Source organism: Bubalus kerabau, chromosome 3 (genome assembly GCF_029407905.1).
Source record: "Bubalus kerabau isolate K-KA32 ecotype Philippines breed swamp buffalo chromosome 3, PCC_UOA_SB_1v2, whole genome shotgun sequence".
NCBI classification, from domain to species: Eukaryota; Metazoa; Chordata; class Mammalia; order Artiodactyla; family Bovidae; genus Bubalus; species Bubalus kerabau.
Window position 1 is genome coordinate 43,937,005 of NC_073626.1, and position 26,205 is coordinate 43,963,209.

The following is a 26,205-nucleotide window of genomic DNA, read 5'->3' on the forward strand; positions in this document are numbered from 1 at the left end:
TTAAAGATGTTGCTCCCTGTCTTCTGGTTTCTGTTGTTTTCAAGGAGGAATGTGCCGTCATCCTTATCTTTGTCCCTTTGTATGTAATGTCACTTTCCTCTGGCTGCTTTTACTTTTTCTCTTTATCACTGGTTTTAAGCTGTTTGATTATGATGTGCCCCGATGTGGTTTTCTTTGCATTTCTTGTGCTTGCATTTTGTTGAGATTCTTGGATCTGTAGGTTAATAGTCTTTTTTGGAAAGATTTTGGTCATTATTTCTTCAAAACTGTTTCTGTCCTCCTTGGGGGACTTCTATTACATGTATGTGAGACCTTGTTCCAGTAACTCAGGGATGCTCTATTCTTTTTTTTTCCAATCTTTTTTCTCTCTGTGTTTCATTTTGTATAGTTTCTATTTTTTTTAACTTAAAATTATTTATTTAAGTAAAACTGACTTACAATATTTTTTAGTTTCAGGCATAGAACATAGTGAGTTGATATTTTTATACATAACAAACTGATCACCATGATATGTCTAGTTACCATCTGTCACCATACAAAGTTATAATTATTATTAACTATACTCTGTATGCTGTATGTTATATCCCTATGGCTTAGTTATTCTATAACTGGAAGTTTGTACCTCTTAATCTTCCTGTTTCACTCATCTTTACCTGTTTCACTCATCCCCTGGTCCCTCTCCCGTCTGGCAATCACCAGTCTGCTCTCTGTATCTGTGAGTGTGGCTCTGTTATGAGCATTCATTTGTTTTATATTTTTAGACCCCACATACATGTGAAATGATACAGTATTTGTCTTTCTGTCTGACTTACCTTATTTAGTTTAATACATTCTAGGTCCATCCACTTGTCTCAGATGGCAGGAGTTCATTCCTTTTTATGGCTAAGTAATGTTCCATTATATATATACCACATCTTCTTTATCCATTCATCCCTTGATGGGCACTTCAGTTGCTTCTAAGTCTTGGCTTTAGTGCACATACTGCAATGATACATGAGTGCATATACATTTTCATATTAATGTTTTTGTCTTCTTTGGAGAAATACCCAGAAGTGGAATTACTAGATTGTATGTTCACTGGAAGGACTGATGCTAAAGCTGAAACTCCAATACTTTGGCCACCTCATGCGAAGAGCTGACTCATCAGAAAAGACTCTTATGCTAGGAGGGATTGGGGGCAGGAGGAGAAGGGGATGACAGAGGATGAGATGGCTGGATGGCATCACCAACTTGATGGACGTGAGTCTGAGTGAACTCAGGGAGTTGGTGATGGACAGGGAGGCCTGGCGTGCTGCGATTCATGGGGTCGCAAAGACTCAGACATGACTGAGCGACTGAACTGAACTGAACTGACAGTAGCTCGATTTTTAATTTTTTGAGGAACCTCCATACTGTCTTCCATAGTGGTTGCACCAACTGGCATACACACCAGTAATGCACGAGGGTTCCCTTTTCTCTCTGCTTTCACAAGTGTCTCTTTTTAATTTTTTTTTTGCTATTTTAATAACAGTGTGTCTTGGTATAGACTTCTGAAGGCTAATCTTGTTTGGGACTCTGTGATTCCTAGACCTGGATGTCTGTTTCCTTCTCCAGGCTAGGGAAGTTTTCAGCTATTTCTTTGAATAAATTCTTTGCCCCTTTCTTACTCTTTTCTCCTTCTGGGACCCCTATAATTCAAATGTTAGTATACTTCATGTTGTCCCAGAGATCTCCTAAGCTATGCTCATTGAAAAAAGTGTTAGTCGATCAGTCATTTCCGACTCTGTGACTCCATAGACTGTAGCCCACCGGGCTCCTCTGACCATGGGATTTCCCAGGCAAGAACACTGAAGTGGGTTGCCATTCCCTTCTCCAGAGGATCTTCCCAACCCAGGGATGGAACCTGGGTTTCCTGCACTGCAGGCAGATTCTTTACCATCTAACCCATTCCTTCTAATGTATTTTTTATTTCAGTTATTGTATTCTTCACCTCTGCTTGGTTCTACTTTATATTTTTTAACTCTTTGTTAAGTTTCTCATTGTATTCATCCATTCTTCTCCTGGGTTCTTTGAGCATCTTTATTTATTTATTATTGGTCGTGCTGTGTGGCATGTGGGATCTTAGTTCCCTCACCAGGGACTGAACCTGTGTCCCCTGCAGTGGAAGTGCCGAGTCCTAATGCCTGGACCACCTGGGAAGTCCCTTTTGAGCATCTTTGTGATAATTACCTTGAACTCTTTATCAGGTGAATTGCTTATCTCCACTTTGCTTAGTTCTTCCAGGATTTTGTCTTGATTCTTCATTTGGAACATATTCCTCTGTTTCTTCATTTTGCCTAGTTTTCTGTGTTTGTGTATTAGGTAGGTCAGTTAAACTTCCTAATCTTGGAAAAGTGGCTTTATGTAGGAAATGTCCAGTGAGGCCCAGCAGCGCACGTCCCCTCTGGTCACCAGACCTATATGCTCAAGGGGTGCCCCCTATGTGGACCTTCTCCTGTGGCAGAGCTGGTTATTGTGGGTGCACAAGTGGGTGGGGCCGACCCCCGGCCTGGTTGACTGCTGCCTGCTGGTGGGTGGGGCCAGCCCACTGATGGGATGAGGTGGGCAGGTCCCCGTGTGGCTGTCTCTTTGGTTCAGGGGGCCCTGGAACTAGCACTGGCCAGCTGGTTGGTAGGTAAGCTCCTGGCACTAATAGACTAGATGGAAGAGTCCAAAATGGTGCTTCCCAGCACCAGTGTCCTTGAGGTAGAACAAGCCCCCCAAATGACTTGTGCATTATAAGAACTATTTGAATATCCTTGTCTACTAATCCTGTCATTGTGTCATTTTGTATTGGTTTCAACCAATTGATTTATTTTCTTATTATGCATCGCATTTTCCTCTGTCTTTGTATACCTGGTAATTTCTCATTGGATGCCAGATATTGTGAATTTTACCTCCTAGGGTGCTGGTAATTTTTGTATACGTAGAAATATTCTTGAGGTTGGTCTAGAACGTGGTCAAGTTACTTGGAAATGGTTCAATCTTTTTGTGTTGCTTTTAGGCTTTGTTAAACGAGACCAGAGCAGCATTTAGTCAGAGACCCCAAGCAGAGATCACCCAGGACCTGGCAGCATGCAGCCAGAGGGCCACTGGGAAGCTTTAAGCAGGATGGGGCCCCAGCTAATGACCTCTGGATGTTTGTGTGTCCAGGGCTCAGACCACAGACTCCCTTACTTCTCCGGCTGTACCCTCTCCCTAGAGGCTTCTTCTGTGGCTTTGGTTCCCAGTCGTGCATCTCCAGCTTTCTGCTCTTGCACCTGAACTTGACTTGTGTGGCCCCCTCCCCAGTCCCCAGTTTTGCCAGGAGAGGGAAAGGAAAAGTTTTCCGTGACCCTCTTAGGACCCTGACTGGGTCTGACAATTAAGCTGACAGATTCCCAGGAGAAAAGTATACACATTTAATTCACATAAGTTTTACATGATGACACAGGAGCCTTCATAAGGAACAAAAAACAGAAGAGACAGTTAGACCTGAGTGTTTTTGTGCTAGGTTTGATGAAGAGTAGCCAGTTGCATAGAAATGTGACAGGTTAGAGTGAAAGGTAAATGTAATTAACTAGGGGAACTTGGCAAGGCCCGTTTCTTAGATTCCACCTTATCATCATTTTGTCTTTGGAGATGAGGAAGCTCCTTTCCTCCGGGTGACCGTCCTGCTTCTGCTATTTTTAAACATGCTCAGCTTAAAATATTTACTATCCAAGGTGCCATATTTTGGGGTAGCACATTCTGGACCCCATCACCAGGCAGCTCCACCTTAGCGTGTGCAGATCCAGACGTTTGACCACCCCCTAACCTGCCCCTCTCTCCTCTCAATAAGAGGCCCCATCAGCCTCAAGGTCAGAAACCATGGGATCAAATCTGATCCCTAATTGCCACCCTACATCGAATGTGCCAGCCAGTCCTTGATGACTTTCCTGTAGGAGTTTCAAAATCCAACCACTTCTTCCCACCTGGTGCAAACCACCATTATCCTTATAAACCTGCACAGCTCAGATAGGTCTCGAACCCAGCCAAAAACCAGATTTGAACTCATGGGCTGGGACACGAACCTACTGTCTTTTAATTGAGATTGTACACCTGGTCTCAGGAGGTTAATGGTTAACTTAATGACGCTCAGGTTCTTTATGTCTCAGCGCAGAAGGAATTCAGTGAGAGGCAAAGGGATAGGTAAGCAGATTTATTTAGAGAGATATACATCCCATAGGCAGAAAGCAGTCCATTTAGGAAGGTGAGAGAGGTTCTGGGAGAAACATGCTCCATAGACAGAATGTGGGCTATCTTAGAAGGCAGGAGGCCCTGAAACATGGTGTGGTTAGTTGTTATGGGCTGGGTAATTTCATAGGCTAATGAGTGGGAGGATTATTCCAACTATTTCAAGGAAAGGGTGGAACTTCCATGAATTGGGCCACTGCCTGCTTTTTGGCCTTTTATGGCCCGCCTTGGAACTGTCCTGGTGCTTGTGGGTGTGTCATTTAGCTAATTGTGTTACAATCAGTGTATAATGAGCCTCGAGGTCTACTGGAAGGCGAATCTTCCGCCATCTTGGACCTCGTTGGTTCTAACCAGTTTATGTCATATCCGTGACGGCTGTGTCATTCTTAGAGTTGTGCCCTGGCCCCTTCCCTCCTATTTCACTTAACCTGGGTTATTTAGAACCCCCCTCCTGCCCCCACTCCCTCATATAGGTCTGATGCTTCAGCCAGAGGGACCTTGTGAACATGTAAATTACAATCTTTCAGGTCCCTGCTTTAAACCCTCCAGGTTTCCCGTCAGATCTCTAGCCAAGGACTGTGAGACTCAATGGGGCAGCCTTCTGATGTTTGTCCGGTCCCCTTTCCTTCCTTTCCCTTTCTCTTCCCAATCCTCTCTCCCCTCCCCCAATTCTGGCTGACTTAACTTTCAACGAACAAAGCCTTCCCAGAGAGGCATTTCCTGACCGCTCCTCAAATAGAAACCCCCATTCGCCACCCTGCATCACTCCAGCCACTGACTCACCTCATTCTCCTTCACAGATCTTACACCCCCTCCCCTTCCCATCCCATAGTATATTGATTGTGTCTCTCCCAGGAGAACAAAAGTGCTGAGTGGGCAGGGACTTTATTTTCTACTAAATTTCAAAGCTTGAAACAGTGCACATGGAGTTATCCTGCAAATATTTATTGAAACAAATGAATGGAGTGAATGACCTTGGAATTCCAGGGGCCGCTTGGGTCACAAAGACCTTGCCTTGCTCTTTCCAGGGTGAGGCCAGTTGGGGGTGGCAGCAGTTTGGGTTTCTGAAGGTGGAGAACTAAGGCTTTGGAACAGGCTGCCTTGGCTTTTCCTCCATCCCAGGCTGGGCCTTGTAGTTACAAACAAGCAAAAATCCACCCTATTTGTTCTTGGAGGAAACTGTAAAGTCACTACAAATTGGAGCACAGATGCTGCAGTTTGCAAGGTTAAGTGTGCTATTTAGTTATGGAGATCAGGAGCTCCTCTAGCCTGGCTGTGCCCTTGAAGCATTAGAGAAATGCTTCTCCTAAATGCACATTTAGACCAAAGCTGTGGCTGTCCCAACATGCTGTCACTTTGAAGCTGAATAACCCAGAAGCCAGGAAATATGCGTACACTTAGTATGAGTGCCTTGCCAGACCCGGAAGCAGGGCCTCATCCATTCATTCAACTAGTCAATACTGAGCACCTCCTGTAGGCCCAGCTCTGGATTCCAGAGTAGACAAGCGTGATGCAGACTCCAAGGGATGAGATGCATATTCTTGCTGCAGGAACGGCTTGAGTCTTGGCTTGAAGGGAGGAAATGACATTCTTTCTGAGGTTGTGGGTGAGGGTGATGGGAGACCTGGAGATTTGAGCAGGAGGGAAGTTGTGGAACAGTAACTGCTGCTGGTGGGGACATATCATAACCTCTCAGGGCTCTTTCAGTTGTCTCCCAAACCTTCAGTAACGTTCTTGGGGGTTCCAGGTGTGCACTGGTGCAGGGAGAAGGGATGAAACAGAGAAGGTAAGAGGTGAGCGGGAGCAGCAAACGGTAGAGAGGTGGACGCCGACGGGAGTGACCAGCGGACATCCTGAGGTGTCTCCCACCACAGAATACCCAGGGGTGCTCTGTAAGAGAATGATTTTTTAAGACACAACTATTTTTTAAATGCATGTCTGTTTTCAGAATGAATGAATGCAAGGAAAATCTTTAGGCTGTCAACCAATACAATATTGTAAAGTTAAAAAATAAAATAAAAAAAAAGGGGGGTGCTGGAAGCCTGAGTGTCAGGGAGCCCTGAAGCTTTGGGGAGACCTCGGGTCCTTTGCACATACATTTCCATGACCGAGATCAGAGTTTCTCAATAGCAGCACTGTTGACATTTTGGGCCAGATTATTTTGGGTTGAGGAGGAGCTGTCCTGTGCTTTGTAGGATATTTGGCAGCAACCTTGGCCTCTACTCACTAGATGCCAAAGCAACTCCCTTCCCCAGTTGTGACAACCAGAAATGTCTCCTGGAGGACACAGTTGTCCAGGCCCAGAAATAAAGGCCTAGAGGCTTGGGTGTTGAAGGCTTCATGAGGAAGAAAGAGAGAGGTTATGAGCAGTCATGGTAGGGAGTCATAATTGAGACCTTTATAAAAACAAAACAAAACATAAAACAAGGCTCTCAAAGCTACACCTCTTGTGAAAGGATAGAGAAAAAAATTCACCAGTGGCAAAGAGAAATGATAAGAGCATTTGTCTATTTCAGCTTGCGTTCTAGGTAGAAAGAAAAGCCTTTGGTTTATAACCACAGGCTTGCCCATGCAGAGGTTTAGGGGAAACATTTGTACCTTCAAGGAAACTCCCAGTAGTGAAATTAACTCCAAGTACATTGGTAGCCCCTGAGGCACCTGGCTAAAGCAAAGGCAAAAGCAAATTCTCTTGGGAAGGACACAGTCTCCCTCAACTCCTGCTGTGCAGGTTTTGTATGGGTAGAACCCAGCCAAGCTTGAATCTGCAAAATTACAAAGTACATGAGGAAAAAAACTGCTCATGAGTGAGTCAGTAAAACAACAAATGGCCAAACTAGACCTTCGAGATTTAAGATACTGGAATGGTCAGATCCAGAATATTAAAAAAAAAAAAGAATTGTTTAAACTATTTAAAGAAATAAAAATGTGGCCAGGAAAAGCAGGCAAATATGAAAGTGACATAGACTCAGAAATGAAAATGATAATGTTGAAATGTAAAACCTAATGGACAGGTTTAATAGCAGATTAAATACAATTGAAGAGATAGTTAGTGAACTGGAAAATAGATTTGAAGAAATCATTAGCCATAACACAGCACAGAGAGAAAAATATGAACAAGAGGAAAAAAAGACATGGGATATAGAATAAGGAATTTAGCACATGCCTTCTAGGAATTTCAGAGGAGATAATTGAGGGGATTGAGCGAAGTAACACTTAATAATGTTGATTAGGAATTTTCCAGAAATTGTAAAAAAAAAAAAGACAAATCCTGGGAAGGAAGCATGAAGAATTCAAGCAGAGTAACTAAAGAGAAACCCAGACAAACGCTGAGGCAGAACTGTAGAAGTCCAGAGACGTTAAAAGAAACTGGAGAGAAAAAAAAAATATTACAAATGACTCCAGGATAAAACTGTGAAACACGAACACTTGTCCTTGGGAACCCCAGATATTACCTAGGGAAAGGGTACCTCAGGAGAAATCCTGACTACTGCATGAGCAGGTTGAGCCTCAGACTGTTACTAGTAAATTATTAAAAGAAATATGATCTTAGTGTTCTCCCAAGCCGAGTGGTGGTTTCTCAGCCCAGCGTGTTGTGTAGGGGTGGAGTGGACACAGTACCCTCTGGACAGCCCACAGACTATGAGAGGCTACTTTTTCCGCTGGCAGGCAGAGAGCCATCTTTGGAACACTTTCTGGACACCGTCTGGGGGGTGGGCAGTGAACATGAGGCAGTGTGAGAATGAGGGGGCCTGGAGTGGGCTCTGGGGGCAATAGAGATGGCCAGGGAACTACCTCTGGACCTCCCACCCTGTGTGCAGCCACGGCCTTTATCTGGAGGAGGTGAGGGGCCACTTTTCCAATCCACAAAGGCTTCCTGGAGGAGGTGATGGGCTGCATGAGGAAGCTGAGAATGGTAGTTTGGGGGAAGGAGAGGAGGGTGTGTGCCGAGGGAGGGAGACAGAGGCGGGGAGGCTGAGGGGACTCCTGGGAACTGCCTCTATTTCTGGCTAAGTGCACCATCTCCCACCCACTTCACACACACCTCATACACACACATCCCCTTTTCCATTCTTGCTATGAATTTCTCACCAAACAAGCTTCATTAATCGTCTAATAACCAGATTAATTAAGGACACTGAAAGTAAACAGCAAGAAGGTAATTTGCTCCTGATTACTGCTATAATTGTGGGAGGATGGATTCATTTGCATATGCAAAGAAGCCTCCACACACAGCAAGGACAACGGAAAGAAGTAATGGGGTATCTGACCCGCACCCCTCTTCCCTCCCTTTCACTTCCTGCCCCGTCAGCCCCCTCCTCACCTCTCTTGAACTCTGGTGGAGAGGCCGGCGTTCCCCACCTGCAGCCAGCAATCCCTGCTCCCCAAGGCCCTCGACCCAGGCTTGCTCCTGCAGCTCCTTTCCCTCCCCGAGATGTGGGTCTCACAAAACAAGGAGGGGGAATTCTAGCCAGCCTGGGCCCTTCCTGAGAGATACTGGCAACACACCTGCCCCGCATCGATTTTCTTAACTGTGAAATGGGTTCGCAATCTACTCTCCGTAGCCCTTAGCATGACTCAAGTAAGGAAGAGCTAGCGAAGGAGCCTTTTATACATTCTAAAGCGCTGGGCCAACGCTTGCTGGGCCTTATTTTTCGCCTGAGCCTGGGATCTGCTGAAGGTGAATTTTCAAAGGCCCCTCAGAATCCTGCCTCATCCAGGAAGCCTTCCGGGATTGTGCCCTTCATGAGAACTAGCTTCTTTCTAGAGCCCGCAATTTGTTCTTTTCTGTGGAAGAGCTGCCCCTTGTCTCCCGCTAGAACCCCTTACCCTGCGGGTTGGGGAGGGGTAACAGCCGCAGGGTACCTCCTCCCTTTCCTCTCGTCAAGACTTAAGCTCCCGCTTGAGGGGTGGGTACCTCGTTCTGGGGCGCCCCTGCCCCCCAGAACCTCAGACGCCAAATTGTTTTCTGATGGCGGCCTCCGTCTCTCCTGAACTCAATTTGCGTTTTCAAAGCAGCTAATAGACGCATTAAAAAATCCATTTTCACTCGAGATTGAATCTGACTGAAGCGAGATCAATGCGCAGAGCCCGCTCTCCTCCCCCACTGTCTCCCCTCTTTCCCACCCTGCTCGGGTTGCCATGGTGACCGCGGAAGGCACCACGCCCAACTCGACTCCGGCGGATCTGCGGGGTGCGGGGTGGGGGGCCTTCTGCTCCCCAACACCCTTCCAGCGCTTCCCCCACGCCCCATCCCGGCCGTCGCGGTCAGCTTGGCTACTTGGGTCTGAATCCTGTCTCCACCATTCAGTACTGTGTGGTCTTGGGCAGGCTGGTTAGCATCTCTGTGCCTCGGTTATCTCATCTAAAGTGGGGCTAGTAATTGTGCTGACCTCGGTCCTGGAGATTAAGTGATTCAAGTGCAGGGGGAGGGGTGGCATGCAAGGAGTGGCGCACAGGGCGTCCTCCCGAAGTGCCAGCTCTTCTGTCTCAAGCCTTCTGCCGCTGTCTTTATGGAGGGGGGGGCCTCCCAGGCCTGTCTCTCCTTTTCACTCTGAGAGCAGTGCAGCCCAGGAGCTCCTGGTCCCTCCAGATCTCGCCAGAAGCAGGGGCAGGGCAAACCTCGCTCATGTTTTCCTTCTGTGCTCCAGCCTTTGTGAAACAGGACACCCGTGTGGGCAGAGAGGTCGCCTCTCACCACCATTCCCTGACCACTCTCTGGCCTCTCCGACTGCCATCCTCTGGCCCCGGCGCCCCTTGGTTTTGTCTTCAAGCCCTCCAGCTGCCTCTGAAGCCTCTTGCCTTTGCTCTGGTCTCCAGAGAGATCCTTAGTGGACACGGGGTGGGGTGGGGAATAATTGGCCTGGCCTGGCTTCTGGATGAAGCAGACTCTGGAGCTGGAGGGACCAGGGGGCCCAGGCTACACCCCTCCTGGCAGCGGCTCCTCATTAGCATGCACCTTTGGTTCTGTGTGGCTCGGCCCAGCAATGCAACAGTGCAGTATCCCTCTGCGGAAAAAATGGGCTTTGAAGTCGCAGGAAGCTGTTCAGTTCTCAGGGTCTCCCCAAGCTGGCCAGAGCTCCCAAGCTGTCTCTCAACAGGAAGGTCAGCCTCTTACACACACTCACACACACAGCATAAGACCAGCCCCTCTCACCAAAAGCAGGGGGTCCCCTCCCCCCATTATCTTTCTCAGCTTCCTCCCCACCTCTGGTGCCCGACATGGGGCCAGGCTGGTTGGGGGCACAGAGAAAATCCTGCCTCTGCTGAATTGCACTGGTGTCTTTGTCCTGACTCAATTGACCGTATATGGGTGGGTCTATTTTTGGGTTTTCTCTGTTCTCTTCTGTTGGTCTGTTTACCCTTAAACCGTTATCACAATGTCTTAATTGCTGTAGCTCTATAGAAAGTTTTAAAATCAGGTAGTTTAAGTCATCCATTTTTGTTCTTCATACTCGGCATGCACGCTCACGCCCAGTCCTGTCCGACTCTCTGCGACCCCATGAACTGTAGCCCTCCAGGCTCCTCTGTCCATGGAGTTTTTCAGGCAAGAATACCGGAGTGGGTTGCCATTTCCTTCTCTAGGGAATCTTCCCGATCCAGGGATCGAACCTACATCTCTTGGGTCTCCTGCATTGGCAGGCAGATTCTTTTACCACTGTGCCACCTGGGAATCCATCTTGACTGTTTTGGGTCTTTTGCATTTTCATACACATTTTAGAATAGCCTCATCAATTTCCACAAAAAACTTGCTGGAACTTTGACTGGGGTTGTGCTGAATCTACAGATCATTTTGGGGAGAATTGACACTATCAATATTGAGTCATCTAGTCCAGGAACACGGTGTAGCTCTCCATTTACGAATGTCTTCCTAAATTTCTCTCGGCATTCTGCTTTCTGTTTTAAACCCCACTGCATTCTGGCACTTGGTGGAAATTAACTCCCATCCCTGTGACTGCTGTTGCTTGAAGGGAGTTTGTCGTCTTGTTGCAGCTCTTCAGAGAGAAACCCAGGGGCGGACGAGGTCCTGGGAGAAGGAGAGGGTGGGGTAGAGAGATCTAAGGAGGGAAGGGGGCACCTGGGACCCCGGCCTCAGTCCTGACCCCTGGACACCCCCCTGCTCTGTGGGAAGTCTCCAAGCTCAGCACTTTCCCGAGCACTTCATTTCAGTTTTCCTATCTGTGAAATGGGAGTGTTGTCTCTGTGAGACAGCAGACGTGAGGAGTGAAGATTATGTATTGCACTTATTAGGTACTTGAGAAATCATATTGGTGTTTGTTTCTGCCCTCAAGGGAAGACCGATGCCACCAATGTGGACACAGAACCAGAAAGGACCAGGCTCATGACCACCTCCCTCCAGTGGTGCTTTTTTTTCCCTTTTAAGGACAAACTGAGAGTGTGCCTTAGTAATCAAAGAGATGGAAAAAGAAAGATGATATGTGTGCAGAAAGTTTGACTAGTGTGGGAGGCCTGGTTCAAGTAGCTTGAAGACTTTTTATTTGGCTATTAGCTGTGGTATTGGAGAAGGAAATGGCAACCCACTCCAGTATTCTTGCCTGGAGAATCCCATGGACGGAGGAGCTTGGTGGGCTACAGTCCACGGGTCGCAAAGAGTCGGACACAACTGAGCGACTTCACTTTCACCTTCACTTAGCTGTGGTATGTGGGATCTTTGATCCTTTAGTGGGGGCTTAGGGCTTCTATGGAGAAGGCAATGGCACCCCACTCCAGTACTCTTGCCTGGAAAATCCCTTGGACAGAGGAGCCTGGTAGGCTGCCGTCCATGGGGTTGCTAAGAGTCGGACACGACTGAGCGACTTCACTTTCACTTTTCATTTTCATGCATTGGAGAAGGAAATGGCAACCTACTCCAGTGTTCTTGCCTGGAGAATCCCAGAGATGGGGGAGCCTGGTGGGCTGCTGTCTATGGGATTGCACAGAGTTGGACACGACTGAAGCGACTTAGCAGCAGCAGCAGGGCTTCTATTGAACCCAGGCCCCCTGTGTTGGGAGTGTAGCTTCTTAGCCACTGGACCACCAGGGAAGTCCTGATACTAACTTTTTACTCCTCTTGTTACCACTAGACTGTTTATTCTTTCAATTCACTTGCATTCCTTCCTTCCATCCATCCAGTCTCTGGTATGCATGGTGAAGGAGTCCTTGGGCCTAGAAAAGAAAATGGTCTCAAAGGCCCTTGCGGAGTCATCTAACTTCAGGGAAAACAAAACTGAACTTTAAGTCCTGTCCTGATGCTCCCAGCTGGTTGCATCTACCTGGGACTTGTCACCCTCTGCCCAGAAACCTCCCACCCCCTACATCTGCCCGTGATTTATCACCCCCTGCCCAAAACCTCCCCCCACCGCCCCTCGTTCAACTACAAATGCCACCTCAACTAAAGATTACCCAAAACATCCCACCTGACTAATGTTTCCCTTATCACTTCCACAAGTAAAAGTAAAGTAAAATAAATGTCGCTCAGTCATGTCCGCGACCCCGTGGACTGTAGCCTACCAGATTCCTCTGTCCATGGGATTTTCCAGGCAAGAATACTGGAGTGGGTTGCCATTTCCTTCTCCAGGAGATCTTCCCAACCCAGGGATCAAACCCAGGTCTCCCACATTGTAGACAGATGCTTTACCGTCTGAGTCACCGGGGAAGTCACTTCCACAAACCTCCCTTTAAATATGAAGCCTCCCTGATCCCTCTCCGCACTCAGCCTGGTCGTTAGGCCGCCTGTCGCCCCTCCTTGCCTGAATAAAGGTAACCTACCTCCGTTGAGGTCTTCTCTCCTTCTTTTCTGCCTGGGCCTGAACTACACCTTACATTCTTGGTGCTGAGACCCGGGAGGGGCGAGGCACTCGTCTCTCTCTCTCACTCCCCCTCCCTCTCATTGTTTTCCCTTTTCCCGGAGTCTGGGAGCCTGAACACCCGCCCTGCTGCTGAGCTCCCTTTCTGCTAGGGCTCATAAGTTCCTCTCCAGACGCCTAGTGCCTTTGGGAGAGGTGCAAGCCTTGTCCTAAGGCTTTATTGGTGCTTTGCGTATCCCCAGGCCTCAGCTCTACCCCCTTTCCCTCTCTCTCTCTCTGACAACCTCCGGAACAGGGAACTCTTGCCATTCAACCACTCTACATACAACCCCGCACTCAAGCAGGCCCCTAGATTAAGGTAAGATCCGGACGGTGTTCTAGAGGCGCCCTAGAACCCAGCCCTCTCCGGGTCCCGGGGAGCCCCGGCCCAGGGCCACTCTGTAGGCGATGGTAGGAGACGCTCCACCTTGACACAGAGCCCTCTTCTCATAACTCCTGTTGCGACTATGGGTGACGACTCGAGCTCCCAATAGGAGTTTGCCTTTCAACTATGGGGTCTGGCCAATCTGTCCCAAAAGATTGCCCCCGGCCTGTGTTCTCAAAAATCTCAAACCGCTCTTACTCACTGAACTCAAAGCTAACCACTTAAAACAACTCTGTATACAGATCTGGCCTCAATACCAATTGGACAGTCAAGACTGCTGGCCTGCAGTCAGCACATTTGAGTTTAACATTCTTCAAAATCTCACCAACTTCCTTGAATGGAATGGCAAGTGGTCGGAGGTCCCCTATGCCCAAGCCTTTTGGGCCCTTTGGAGCAGGCCCTCCCTATGCAAGGCCTGCTCCACCCACGAGGTCCTTCTCTGCACCTTGCCTCCCAAGCAAAAGGGCTCTTCTTCTTCGACTAACCGCCCATGGCGACCTTCCGCACCCCCGGAGTTCGACCCCGCAGACGAGCCCCCTCCCTACCCGCCACCCCACCAACCCTCTCCTTCCCCCTCATCCAACTCACCTACTGACCCTGAAGCCTCTGACTCCCCCTCAACCCCGCCACCCCATCTCCCCAACTCCCCTTCCCCCATTCTGTCTCCCCCTGCGATCACGTCCCCAACACATGTTTCCCTAAGAGAGGTGGTGGGACCAGAGGGCCCCACCCGAGTCCATGTACCATTTTCATTGTCAGACATGAGCCAGATAGAAGAAAAGTTAGAATCGTTTTCTGAAAATCCTACCAGATACAGAAGAGAATTCCTGATACTCTCCCAGGCCTATAACCTCACATGGAGTGACGTGTATTATATCCTAAATGCCACTCTCACCCCAGATGAAAAGGACCGTATCTGGCAAGCAGCGAAAGCCCATGCCGATCACTTACATAACCAAGACCGGGATAGCCCAGTTGCTGATGAGGCGGTGCCTCAGTTAGATCCCCAATGGACGTACCAGCCTGGTGACCCAGGTATCAGGAGACTCAATCATATGATTACCTGCCTTCTAGAAGGAATGCAGAAAAATACTCATATCCATGTCAATTATGATAAAGCCAGGGAAATCACCCAAGGGGCGGACAGAAATCCAGCCTTACTCTTGGCACGCCTCACAGAGGCAGTCCAGAAGTACGGCAACCTAGATATCACCACCCCCGCTGGGTTCCTCTACTTCCATGTTCAGATCATCAGGCAGTGTGCCTCGACATCAGACGCAAGCTTCGACAACTAGAGAAGGGCCCTGAGAGCCCCCAAAGAGACCTTCTAGAAGCAGCCTTCAAGGTGTTCAATAATAGAGAAGAGGAGGCTAAGAGAGAAAAAGACCGCAAGAGAAAAGCTAAATATGCCTTTTTGGTGGCAGCAATTAAGGGAAGAGATCAGCCCAGCCCAAGTGACCCCAGACCAGGGCTTAGGAACCCCCTGGACCCTGCTTCCGATGCAACCAGTCAGGACCCTGGGCAAAGGCATGCCTGAACCCATGGCCCCCCACAAAAGCGTGCCCAACCTGTGGTCAGTGGGGATACTGGAAGATGGACTGTCCCCAGGGATGCCCTGGCACCCCTGGGGAGGTCCCCACCTCCCAGGCCTGGAGAGTGGAATGTCCACAGGGACGCCCTGGGGCCCCTGGAGAGATCCCCACTTCTCCCCAGAACCCCAGCCCAACCCTGTGAGAGTTGTTCCAATGACGGGGCCTGGGTTCCAGCCCCCTAGCCTGTGTCCCAGACAGGAGCTCAGAACTTAGGGTAGACGGGGTAGTGGCTGGGAAAAAGACCTCCTTTATAGTAGATGCAGGAGCTGCTTTCTCTGTCTTAACTTCCTACTCTGGCCCAACTCAAGACTCAGAACTCATAATCAAGGGGGTTTCTGGAGTTCCCTTAAGGCCAAAAATCAGCCCTCCATTACTCTGTCAATTTGGAAAACAGACCCTCATACACTCATTCCTCATAATGCCTCAGTGCCCAGTGGCACTCCTAGGGAGAGATTTGTTATCCAAATTGGGGGTCTTTATTACTATACCCGGCCTCAATACAGTCTCTATATTCTGCACGCAGATGGCACCTGGACCACCCTATCCCTCACCCCTGACCTTCCCTTGGATCTACCCGCCTTAGACCCCCAAGTCTGGGACACTGATCACCCATCCATAGCCAAACATCATCCCCCAGTCCACATTACCCTAAAAGACCCCTCGACTATAATCACCCAACAGTACTCTCACCCCGGAGGCCCACAAGGGACTTAAGCCTATCATAGACCATCTTCCTCAAGCCCGCATCTTAATTCCTACCCATTCACCACATAACACCCCTATTCTGGCAGTAAGGAAGGGACCAAACTCTTGGAGACTGGTCCAGGATCTGCGAAAAATCAATGAAGCTGTCACACCGACATTCCCAATAGTCCCTAATCCTCACACCCTTCTGTCTACCATACCCCCGACTGCAACCCACTTCACGGTATTAGATCTCAAAGACGCCTTTTTCCCCATCCCCCTCCACCCCCTCTCCCAACCCCTTTTCGCCTTCACCTGGCAAGACCCTGAAACTCATGTTTCCCAACAACTCACATAGACAGTTCTCCCCCAGGGGTTCAGAGACAGTCCCCACTTTTTTGGGCAGGCTTTACAAAAGGACCTACAGACACTCGACCTAGCCCCGCGTCATCTCCTCCAATACGTAGATGACCTCCTGCTTTGTAGCCCAACCGAAAGCTCTGCCTCCAACATACTGCCAAACTCCTTGGGGCCCTGGGATCCTGGGATTATCGGGTGTCCCAACCCAAGGCCCAAGTAGTACAGACAAACATCCCCTACCTGGGGCTCTCCATATCCCACCAACAGAGAACTATTCCCCCAGATAGAATCCAGGCCTTGATTAACTGTCCACTTCCAAAAACGAAAAGGGAACTCCTGTCTATGCTCGACCTCCTAAACTTTTTCCGTATCTGGATCCCTAACTTCTCATTGCAAAGCTGCTCTATGAGGCAACTAAAGGATGTCTGGGTGAGCCCCTCTTTAACCCCTCCTCACTGGCCAATCCTCTTCGCAAGCTCACCCAGAGCCTCCTCCGAGTGCCAACTCTCTACCTGCCGGATCACACCAGACCATTCTTTCTCTTTGCCCGTTCCAACCAAGGACAGGCCCTGGGACTTCTGTGTCAGTGGGCCGGGGATACGTGGGCTCCCATAGCCTATCTGTCAAAACAGCTTGACATGGTGACCAAGGGCTGGCCTCCCTGCATACAGGCCATGGCTGCTACCGCAGCCCTCGTGGCCGAAGCAAATGAACTCTCTAGACACGCCCCTGTAACAATCTGTTCTTCACACACCTTCCGAGACTTACTACCACATCGGGCTTTCCTCTCCCTTCCCCCTGAGAGGATACAGGCCCTACATGCCTTTCTCCTCGACCCGCAGCTCTCATTCTCCCCCTGCTCTCCCCTTAACCCCGCCAGCTTATTACCCACGTCCTCTACAACAGACTCCCTCCTACATAGCTGCAGCCTAACAGTAGCTCTTACCCAAAACCCCTTCCAACATTTAACAGATCAGCCCATCCGAGACCCAGACACCCCACGCTGGTTCACTGACGGCAGCTCTCAAAAACCCCCACCTTGGCGGCAGGATACGCCATCAGCCGGGGGACCTCGTCACAATCACGGGACCCAGAGAATTGAGGCTTCACCTCTGCACCTCACACCACCTCCCAACAGGCGGAACTGATGGCTCTCACCAGAGCTTTGACTCTGGCTAACAATCTAAGGGTTAACATCCACAGACTCCAAATATGCCTATAACATACTTCACTCAAACATCCTAATATGGAGAGAAAGAGGTTTCCTAACCCAAAAGGGATCCCCCATCATTAATTCAGACCTGACCCACAAACTTCTAGAGGCAGCACTCTTACCAAACAAAGCTGCCATCCTCCACTGTAGGGGACATCAAGAGGGAAGTCTCATATCCGCCTACAACCACGGTGCAGACCGGAAGGCAAAGGAGATAGCCCTGTCCCGTCCCTCCCTCCAGGCCCTGTCGTCTTAGCCCGGACTCCATCCGACCCTCCCACCACCAGAGAAATCCTCTCTTATCTACACTCACGCTTTCATCCCTCGTCCAAGACGCTCCAACAGTTCCTCCGTAACCACTTCCCATATTCACTGCTGACCAACAATATTTAGATGATCTTAGCCGCTGTCAGACATGTCAGCGTACTAATCCCAGTTCCAGCCTTAAACCTACAACGTTTCCAACCCATCACATGCGAGGCGGCCTCCCAGCACAGGATTGGCAGATAGATTTACTCATATGCCCCCGGTCGGGAGAGTCAGATACCTCCTGGTCCTTGTGAACACTTTTCGGGATGGGTAGAAGCATTTACCACTACAAACAAAAGAGCCCACACCGTGGCCCAAATCCTCCTCACAGAAATTATCCCCAGGCTTGGCCTACCTTCATCCCTACAGTCTGATAATGGCCTGGAATTTACGTCCAAAATTACCCAATGACTTGTCCAGTTCTTACAGATACCCTGGAAATTTCACATTCCATATAGTCCCCAGTCCTCAGGAAAGGTAGAAAGGATGAATAGAATAATCAGAAACTCCTACCAAACTATCCCTAGAGGCACATCTGGATTGGACTAAACTTTTGCCGATTGTTCTCCTCAAAGTGCGGGCTTTGCCCAGAAAGCCCCTGGGGCTGAGCCCCTTTGGGGTGATGTATGGAGGCCCATGCTCCCTCCTGGACTCCCCCCAACCTCCTCCCATATCAAGCTTCCTACATTCCCCTCTGCTGGCGGAACTCCACAGTGCCCTCTGGAAATACGTCGTCAACCACAACTCGCCCGCCCCGCCCCCCAAGCTCCCTTGCCCCCTTTACAAATTGGGGACACAGTCTATCTGTCTGATAATCCCCAGGGTGACCTAACCCCAAAGTGGCAGGGACCATTCAAAATCATCCTCCTTACCCCGACCGCAGCTAAACCCGAGAAGGTCACCTCCTGAGTACACCTCTCTCACCTAAAACAGGTCACCTCCGATCCTGCGCTGCCCTCCTTAACTGACCCCTCTCAGGTCTCCCTCTCAGGGCCCACCTCCTTAAAATTCACCCGGTGACAACCTCTGTCGACCATCCAAGAAGACACTGAGTGACCTGGACTCTCCTCAACCTACAACTGTTCCCGACCCAACTACCACCAGACTCTGGACCAGCACCCCGACAGGAACCTCCTTCAAAGACCTGACCACCCTGGTGTCTCAACTGTGGCTTCAGGGAACCTTCTACAACCTGACTCCAGACGAAATTGATTTCTTTACTCATTCTCTACATCATTCTACATCGTTATGAACACGCTTCCTTTTCAGATTCAAGCTAGCACAAAACTCGGGGCCTTCCGCCCCTCGCCCTGCCTGGCCTCTCCCCATCTAACTATAACTGCACTCTTAATCTTAGTCCTTGCCATAGGCCTAGTAACTGTCTCCCCTCAGGACTGGCCACCTATCCTTCGTCTTTTCGTCGGTATTGCCTACGTTGTTAGCTGTGTTCTGCTCCTAGGGTGCTACTTCCTCCGCACTGCCTAACTAACAGCCCCATGACTCAGACACTTATTCCTATGATCATTCCTCATGTTACAATACAGCTCCAAGACCATGCACCGTGAACCTCAGCAGGGGAAGTCCAAACCCCTACTCACTGTTGAAGTACAGAAGAGAGGGGGTTTCGTGAGCACCGCCCATAAGCCAAATGGAAGAAACATATGTTTCTCTCCCATTACCCACCGGCGGTACTCAGACGGGGGTGGGTACTAGATCAATATCGGGAAAAAAAACGAGAACAAGTCATAAAGAACGTAATTTCCCGGTTACAGGCGACCCCTGAGCCTTATAAATGCCTAGACCTCCTTTCCCAATTATAGCCTGTCCTAAAACCTCCCTCTGACAACCAACACCTTACCCACCTTTTCAACTCTGCCTTCCAACTCGTCCAGTACACACAACACACATCCCAGTGTTGGACATGCACGTCACTGTCTCCCTCCGCACACAGCAATGCCCTTACCCTCAGCCTGGCTGTCACAGGGCAACTATACCTCCCCTCCCCAGCAAAAAACTACACAACTCACCCGCCCAGTCTCTGACAGTGTCCTTCTCTCAGCCTCTTCAAACTTAACCTGTATCAACTACTCTAGTCCCAACTACACTGGTCTGACAAACTCCGCTCCCTCCTTCTGCTCCACTTGGGTTCTCTGGAACAGCACAATTGCACCAATCCGGGAATCTTCGTTCTCTGTGGGACCTATGCATATTCATGTCTCCCCTTGGACCCCCCTGGATCTTGCATCTTGGTCTTCCTGACCCCGGGTCTAACATTCCTCAAAGAAGAAGAGATAGAACAAATAGTCTACCCCAAGGGGAACTTTCCCACAGGAAAAGACAAGCTGTCATAGCCCCCCTCCTGACTGGGACTGGCATAGCAGCAGCCCTAGGCACCGGGACTGGGGGCATCTCGACCACGGCCCATTTCTACCGCAAGCTGTCCCAAGAACTTAACGAAGACATGGAGCAGGTAGTGGAGTCCTTCGTTTCCATCCAAAGACAAATTAACTCATTAGCTTCTGTGGCCTTACAAAATAGGCACACCCTGGGCCTTCTCACCGCGGAAAAGGGAGGGACCTGCCTTTTCCTAGGAGAGGGTTGCTGCTACTTTGTTCATGAAACGGGCATAGTCCAGGGCAGAGGCAAAGAACTTAGAGACAGAATCGAACTCCGCAGAAAAGAGTTACACTCCCCAAAACCCATTCCAGTTGGCCCTCCCTTGGTTGCTCCCTCTCTTGGGACCACTGGTACTTGTCATTGTATTCCTCTTATTTGGACTCTGTCTCTTCAGTCTCTTTCAAAGGTTTCTCCAAGAATGGATTCAGGCTATCTCTCGAGACCAGGTCAAGACCATTCTTCTCGAGAGCCTCACCCTGACCTCAGGAAAAGGAGACCCTGGGCCCTAGGACGATCCTCCGTTCCAGGCACAGAACCGTTGCCCCTATCCAGCAGGAAGTAGCCAGAGAGATACGGTGCCCTTTTTCCCATTTTTTATGATTTCAGGGTCTGGAATGAAGGTGTCTTTGGGCCTAGAAAAGAAAACAACGGTCTCAAAGGCCCTTGCTGCATCATCTAACTTTGGGGAAAACAAAACTGAACTTTAAGTCCCGCCCTGATGCTCTGGGCTGGTTGCATCTACCTGGGACTTATCACCCTCTGCCCAGAAACCTCTCACCCCCTGTTCAACCACAAATGCCACCTCAACTAAAGATTACCCAAATCGTCCCGCCTGACTGAAGTTTCCCTTATCGCTTCCACAAACCTCCCTTTAAATATGAAGCCTCCCTGATCCCTTGCGCTCTCAGCCTGGTCGTTAGTTAGGCTCACTGTTGCCCCTCCTTGCCTGAATAAAAGTAACCTACCTGCGTTGAGGTGGTCTCTCCTTTTCTGCCTTGGCCCAAACTATACCTTACTCGTGGTCCCTCTAACCTTGAACTTCCTTGGCTGTTGAGGGTCAGATGGCTACAGGCTGAGCCCTGGGCTCTGCCCATTCAACTCAGCTTGTCTGCCGAGTCTGGGAGGGGGCCTGGTGCTCCCAAACCAGGGAGCACCACTGTGCTGGCCGCTCCCAGGCTGGTCTCCACTCCCACCTGTGCAGGTCTCTGGGTTTGGCCTTAAGTGCTAAAAGGAACTAATTAAACCATTGGCAACTCTTGCTTTGTTTCTTAATCACTGACTTTGTGCTGACAGAAGCAGTTTATTCCAGATTATTCTTAAAGGGGGCAAACCCTTTTCCTACTGAACATTTTAAATACAATTACATGGAAGAGAGTGATTTTAAAATACACTTCACTAAGCACTTCCCTTTTACTTAGAAAACAATTTTATAGCACTTGTTATGGGCTAAGAACCTTACAGATATGATCTCACTTAGACCTCACACTCACCCTGTTATTACCCCCATTTTTTAGTGAGAGGTGCCCACAGGGTAATCAACCTGCTGGCGGGTAGCTAGTGGGGGACAGAGCCAGGATTCAAGCCCAGGCCGCCTGGCTCCACAGCCTTGGGGTTCAACCCTGGCGCCAGTGGCCTCCTTGGAAACATCGCCCTTGGGCAGCTGGCTTCAGAGTGGAGCCCTTGGGGGCTTCCCACCCTGTGACTCTCTACTGAGCCTTTAGTTACAAGCTCCAAGCCCTCTGCAGGAGCAAGCCTTGCCCCAGTCTGGTTTCTGGCCCGCCAGATCCAAGCTGGGGAGCCCCATAAGAGGCGGTTGGGTATTATGGCATTTGGCTTTAAGTAAAAAAAATCAGGGGACTTGGCAGGCAAAGAAGGCAATGGTCTTGATTCCTGGCACAAAGCAGTTTATGTGCCTTCCTATTAACTAGGGCTGGCAGGTGGGGCTGGTGGAGGGTCCAGGGCTGTGGGGTGGGGGGCGCTCAATCAGAGGAGGCCCCAGGGCAGCCTGCTTGATTCACTTCCTTTGAACCTAGTTCAGCATTGTCCTTCTCCCGAGCTGCTGGAGAGGGTGAGAAAGAGTGAGACCCTCGTGGACTCAGGATTCAGGATGCACACCCGGTGCTAACTAGACTCCCACCTCACGGCCTTTGCACTTGCTGTCCCTGCTGCCTGGACCACCCTCGCCCCAGATACCCATATGGCTCACCCTTTCACTCCCTTCTAGTCTCTGCTTAAATGTCATCTCCTCAGAAAGGAGCTGCCCTAGCCACCCCATTTAAAATAAGACACATGCCCCAGGCCTCTAGCTTCTGGTGTTGCTTTTTTTCATAAATGCTAGGAAAACGTTATATGCTTTGGTTGCTTATTTGTTAATTGTCTGTCTCTTTCCCTCTAGACTATAAGCTCCGTGAGGGCAGGGACTTTCAGCCCTTCTTCATTACTGTATCCTCGGTGCCTTGAACACATCTGACGTTGTGGATGCTCGGTGAATGCTGTGGCGGGTTGATTGCTGAGCGCTGGGAGGCGGCCGTGCTGCCCCGTGTCTCTGTGCCCACATACCCTCGACTGTGTGACGGGGAGGTGGTGGCTGTTCTCCTATCTGACGGGCGTGTGTGTAGCTGTCAGGACAGGCTGCGTTATGCTGCAGCAACAAACAAGCCCAGAACCTCGGTGCTGAGCTCTCATTTTCCTGGGTCTTGCCCTTGTCTCATCTTTCGTGATGTTTCAGGTGTCTTTCATCTCTCCTTATTATAAGGAAATGCTGAGAGAGGCTAATGGGGTAGCGACATGCCATTGGTCTTTTCAGTGAATCCCATCAGATCTAATCTCCTCCCTCCACAAAGTGCACCATCTTCTTAGAACCTTCCTGCCACTCCGGGCTTTATGGATCCCAGCTGGTTCCTTCCCAGTAACTCTGTAGGTTGTGAGTTCTTGAATTGGCCCCTGATGGTCCCATCCTCCCAAATCTGACTTCTAGAATCTGAATCCAACCATTTGTTCTACTTGAGTCTTTACACCTGGGCTTCTGACAACCGTGTTCTCTTTTAGAGGAAGCATAGACATTTTCACCAACAGGTGCAAATGCATGTTGATGCTGAATACTTATCAGTAAACTTAGGGCCTGATTGGAAAGACAGGCAAAAAGCAGCAGGAAGGCCACTTCCCCACCCCATCCCAACACACACACACACACACACACACACACACACACACACACGCGCGCGCGCGAGTTGCAGCACACAGAGATAGGTTGGGGAGGAGCGGAGTGGGAGTACAGAGAAGACGCTTCTTACTCTGGGGCAGGGGTTCAGGTAGGGCTTCCTGGAGGAGGGGGTACTTGGGCTGAAGCTCAAAGGTTGCAGCTGTGAGCCTGGTGAAGGGCAGGAAGCTGCAGAAGAAGGGGAGGGAGGGAGAGGCAGAAAGAATGGGGCTTGGAGCTGTGGCCCTGGCGACCCGAGGATTGAGCGAGGCTTCTCTGCAAACCTGCTGGGGGAAATCAATACCTAGTCGGGTTCCCCAGACTCTGCATCTGAGCACCATGTTCAGAAACTCTGGAACAAAGCAGGCTTCTCAAACCTCACTGAGGGAGCAGGAGGCTGTCACGACCCCCGCGGAGAGGAATTAGCAATGCCTTTCAAAATTAAAAATGGCTTTCCCTCCAATCTCGCATGCCACAGTTTCCTGCGGGCCGGGTGGTTCTGCCCTCTTCAGCCTCGGATGGGGTGGACGCCCTCCACAGTAACTGCCCTCCTTGCCTGCCTGCCTGCCTGCCGCCTGGTGTCCAGGCCCCCGCCTCCGTCCCTCTATGGCCTCCTGCCTGTCTGCTGCTCCCCCCGCACCCTGTGGCCACCCTGCCACCCCCCATTTCCTGACAGCGCCTCTCTCTCCCACGCCCAGCCTTGACCCGGACCATCCATTCCCCACCTGCCAGAGCCCTGTTCCCCATTCAGGGCCCCCCAAGCCACTCCCTCCCTGCAGCCTCGGTCAGAGCCTTGCCTCTGAAAGGCCACCAGGACGGCCAACTAGAAAGAGTGGCAAGGAAGCTCACGGGCTAAGAACCTAGAAGAGGGAAGTTCCCTGGTGCTCCAGTGGCTTAGAGCCCACACTCCCAATGCAGGGCACCGGGTTCAATCCCTGATCAGGGAACTATTAATAGATTCCACACGCGGCAACTAAGACCCGGTGCAGTCAAATAAAGAAAGAACCTGAAGGAAACGTCTGAACCAAGAGGACCAACGGACTGAGGAGAGCACAGGGGATACCTCCCAGCCCCGTCTATCCTCATGTTTGGGGGAGCGGGGGAAGGGGTGAAGGAGAGGGGCTGGAGTTACTGGGAAGGAACCGGCTGGGCTCCATAAGGCCCGAAGGTGGCAGGAAGATTCTAAGATGGTGCACTTTGTGAAGGGAGGAGGTTAGATCTGATGGGACTCACTGAGCAGGTGGGGCGTGGATCAGAGCAGTGGGGAAGCTAGGGGGATGTTGAGGTGATGATGGGAGGTCCCTAGAGCAGACTTCCTTTGATTGCCGGGGCCAGCTCCAGGAGGCAGTGGCTCCCAGGGGTGGGATTTTTGATCAAGGGATTTCTCCCAATCAAGGAGCAGGCAGCACAGGGAGCAGGTTAGCACTGTGTATGCAGCTTGTTTACACTCAGATTACTGTCGGGCTTCCCAGGTGGCTCAGTGGTAGAGAACCCGCCTAGTGCAGGAGACCTAAGAGACTTGGGTTTGATCCCTGGATGGGGAAGATCCCCTGGAGGAGGGCATGGCAACCCACTCCAGTGTTCTTCCTGGAGAATCCCATGGACAGAGGGGGTGGAGGCCAAGGAGACCTTTTCTGGGCCATGTTGCACAGCTTGGGTTGCAGGATCTTAGTTCCCCAACCAGGGATTGAACCCATGCCACCTACAGTGAAAGCATGGAGTCCTAACCACTGGACCCCCAGAGAATTCCCCCAAGGAGCCTTTTTAACAAATATTTTATTATAAAGCTTTTCAAGCGTACAGAAAGGGTGAAAGAATTCAACAGAGAATGCCCATCTATCCACCACCTAAATTCTGCAATTAACTCTCCCTAGGTTGACTTTATCTCACATCTTTCCGCTCACCCAACCATCTTGTTTTTAGCTGCATTTCTGAGTTGCAAACTTCAGTATATTTCACCCTTTACACTTGTGCTTGAGCATTGTTAACAAGAGCTCAGTATTTGTTTACAGTTCATTTTTGTGTTTGTTAGCAATGTTTAGAGATAATATTTACATGAAGCGGAATTCACAAATCTTAAGTCGATCATTCCTTGAGCTCTGAAAAATGTATGCACCTGTGTAATCCAGTCTCTATCAAGATAAAGAACATTACTTCACCCTAGAAAGTTCCCTTGTGTCTGCCCCAGAGAATCTCCTCCAGAGACTCTTCACCGTACATCTTGTGTGTGACTGATGTTCACTGTTCTCTGTTTCTCCCTGGGGCACTCCCGTGGCTGCCCAGGAGAAGGCTACGTTCCCCAGTCTTCCTTGTAAATTGGTGTGGTTATATGATGAAGTTCTGGTCTATGGAGTGTGAGCAGAAACATCATGAGGCAGCTTCTAAAAGCCTTCCTTAGGAGACTTCCCTGGTAGTCCAGTGGCAAAGACTCTGTGCCCCCAGTGCAGGGGGCTGGGGTTTGATCCCTGGTCAGGGAACTAGATTCCACATGCTGCAACTAAGACCCAGCACAACTAAATAAATGAATTTAAAAAACAGTAAATCAGAATACAAGATTAAGCAGAAAATATTAAACAGAGGTTGTGCTGTGACCAGTCCCTCTATCCCAGCAGAAGGGTGATGAAGCTGGGGCTGGCTCTATTAGTTGCTACCGAGAATGGATCCTGCAGCAGAGGCCCAAATTAAAAGGGGCTTAAAAAGATAGAAATGTATTTCTCTGTGTGTGGAATCCCGAACCAGGCCAATGCCGTGAGTTTGTGGCCAGCTCCCCCTCGCTGGGTATTCCACATCATGCAGGATGGCACAGGGCTTCACACCTGAGGTGGCTACAGGGAGCTGGTGCCTTCCAGGAGGCGTAGGCCCCCCTGTGGTCCACATCCTGGGAAGCCCTCTGGGCAGGGGCCTCTCCCGCCCGAGGCAGACCCTTCTGCATGTAGGTACCTCCAGCACCCGACCTCTCAGGACCAGCTCCCCTGCCTGCGCTTGTGGGC

At 50.0% G+C, this 26,205-nt stretch overlaps 1 long non-coding RNA gene across 1 annotated transcript; it reads right to left on the reverse strand.

Moving 5' to 3' along the window:
• Positions 1–5,214: 5,214 nt before the first annotated feature.
• Positions 5,215–23,024, reverse strand: LOC129647639 (uncharacterized). The gene is made up of 2 exons (XR_008712400.1): positions 20,982–23,024; positions 5,215–5,987 (listed from the first exon to the last, which is right to left on the reverse strand). It is a non-coding gene; the product is annotated as an uncharacterized LOC129647639 (long non-coding RNA).
• Between the last annotated feature and the right edge of the window lie 3,181 nt (positions 23,025–26,205).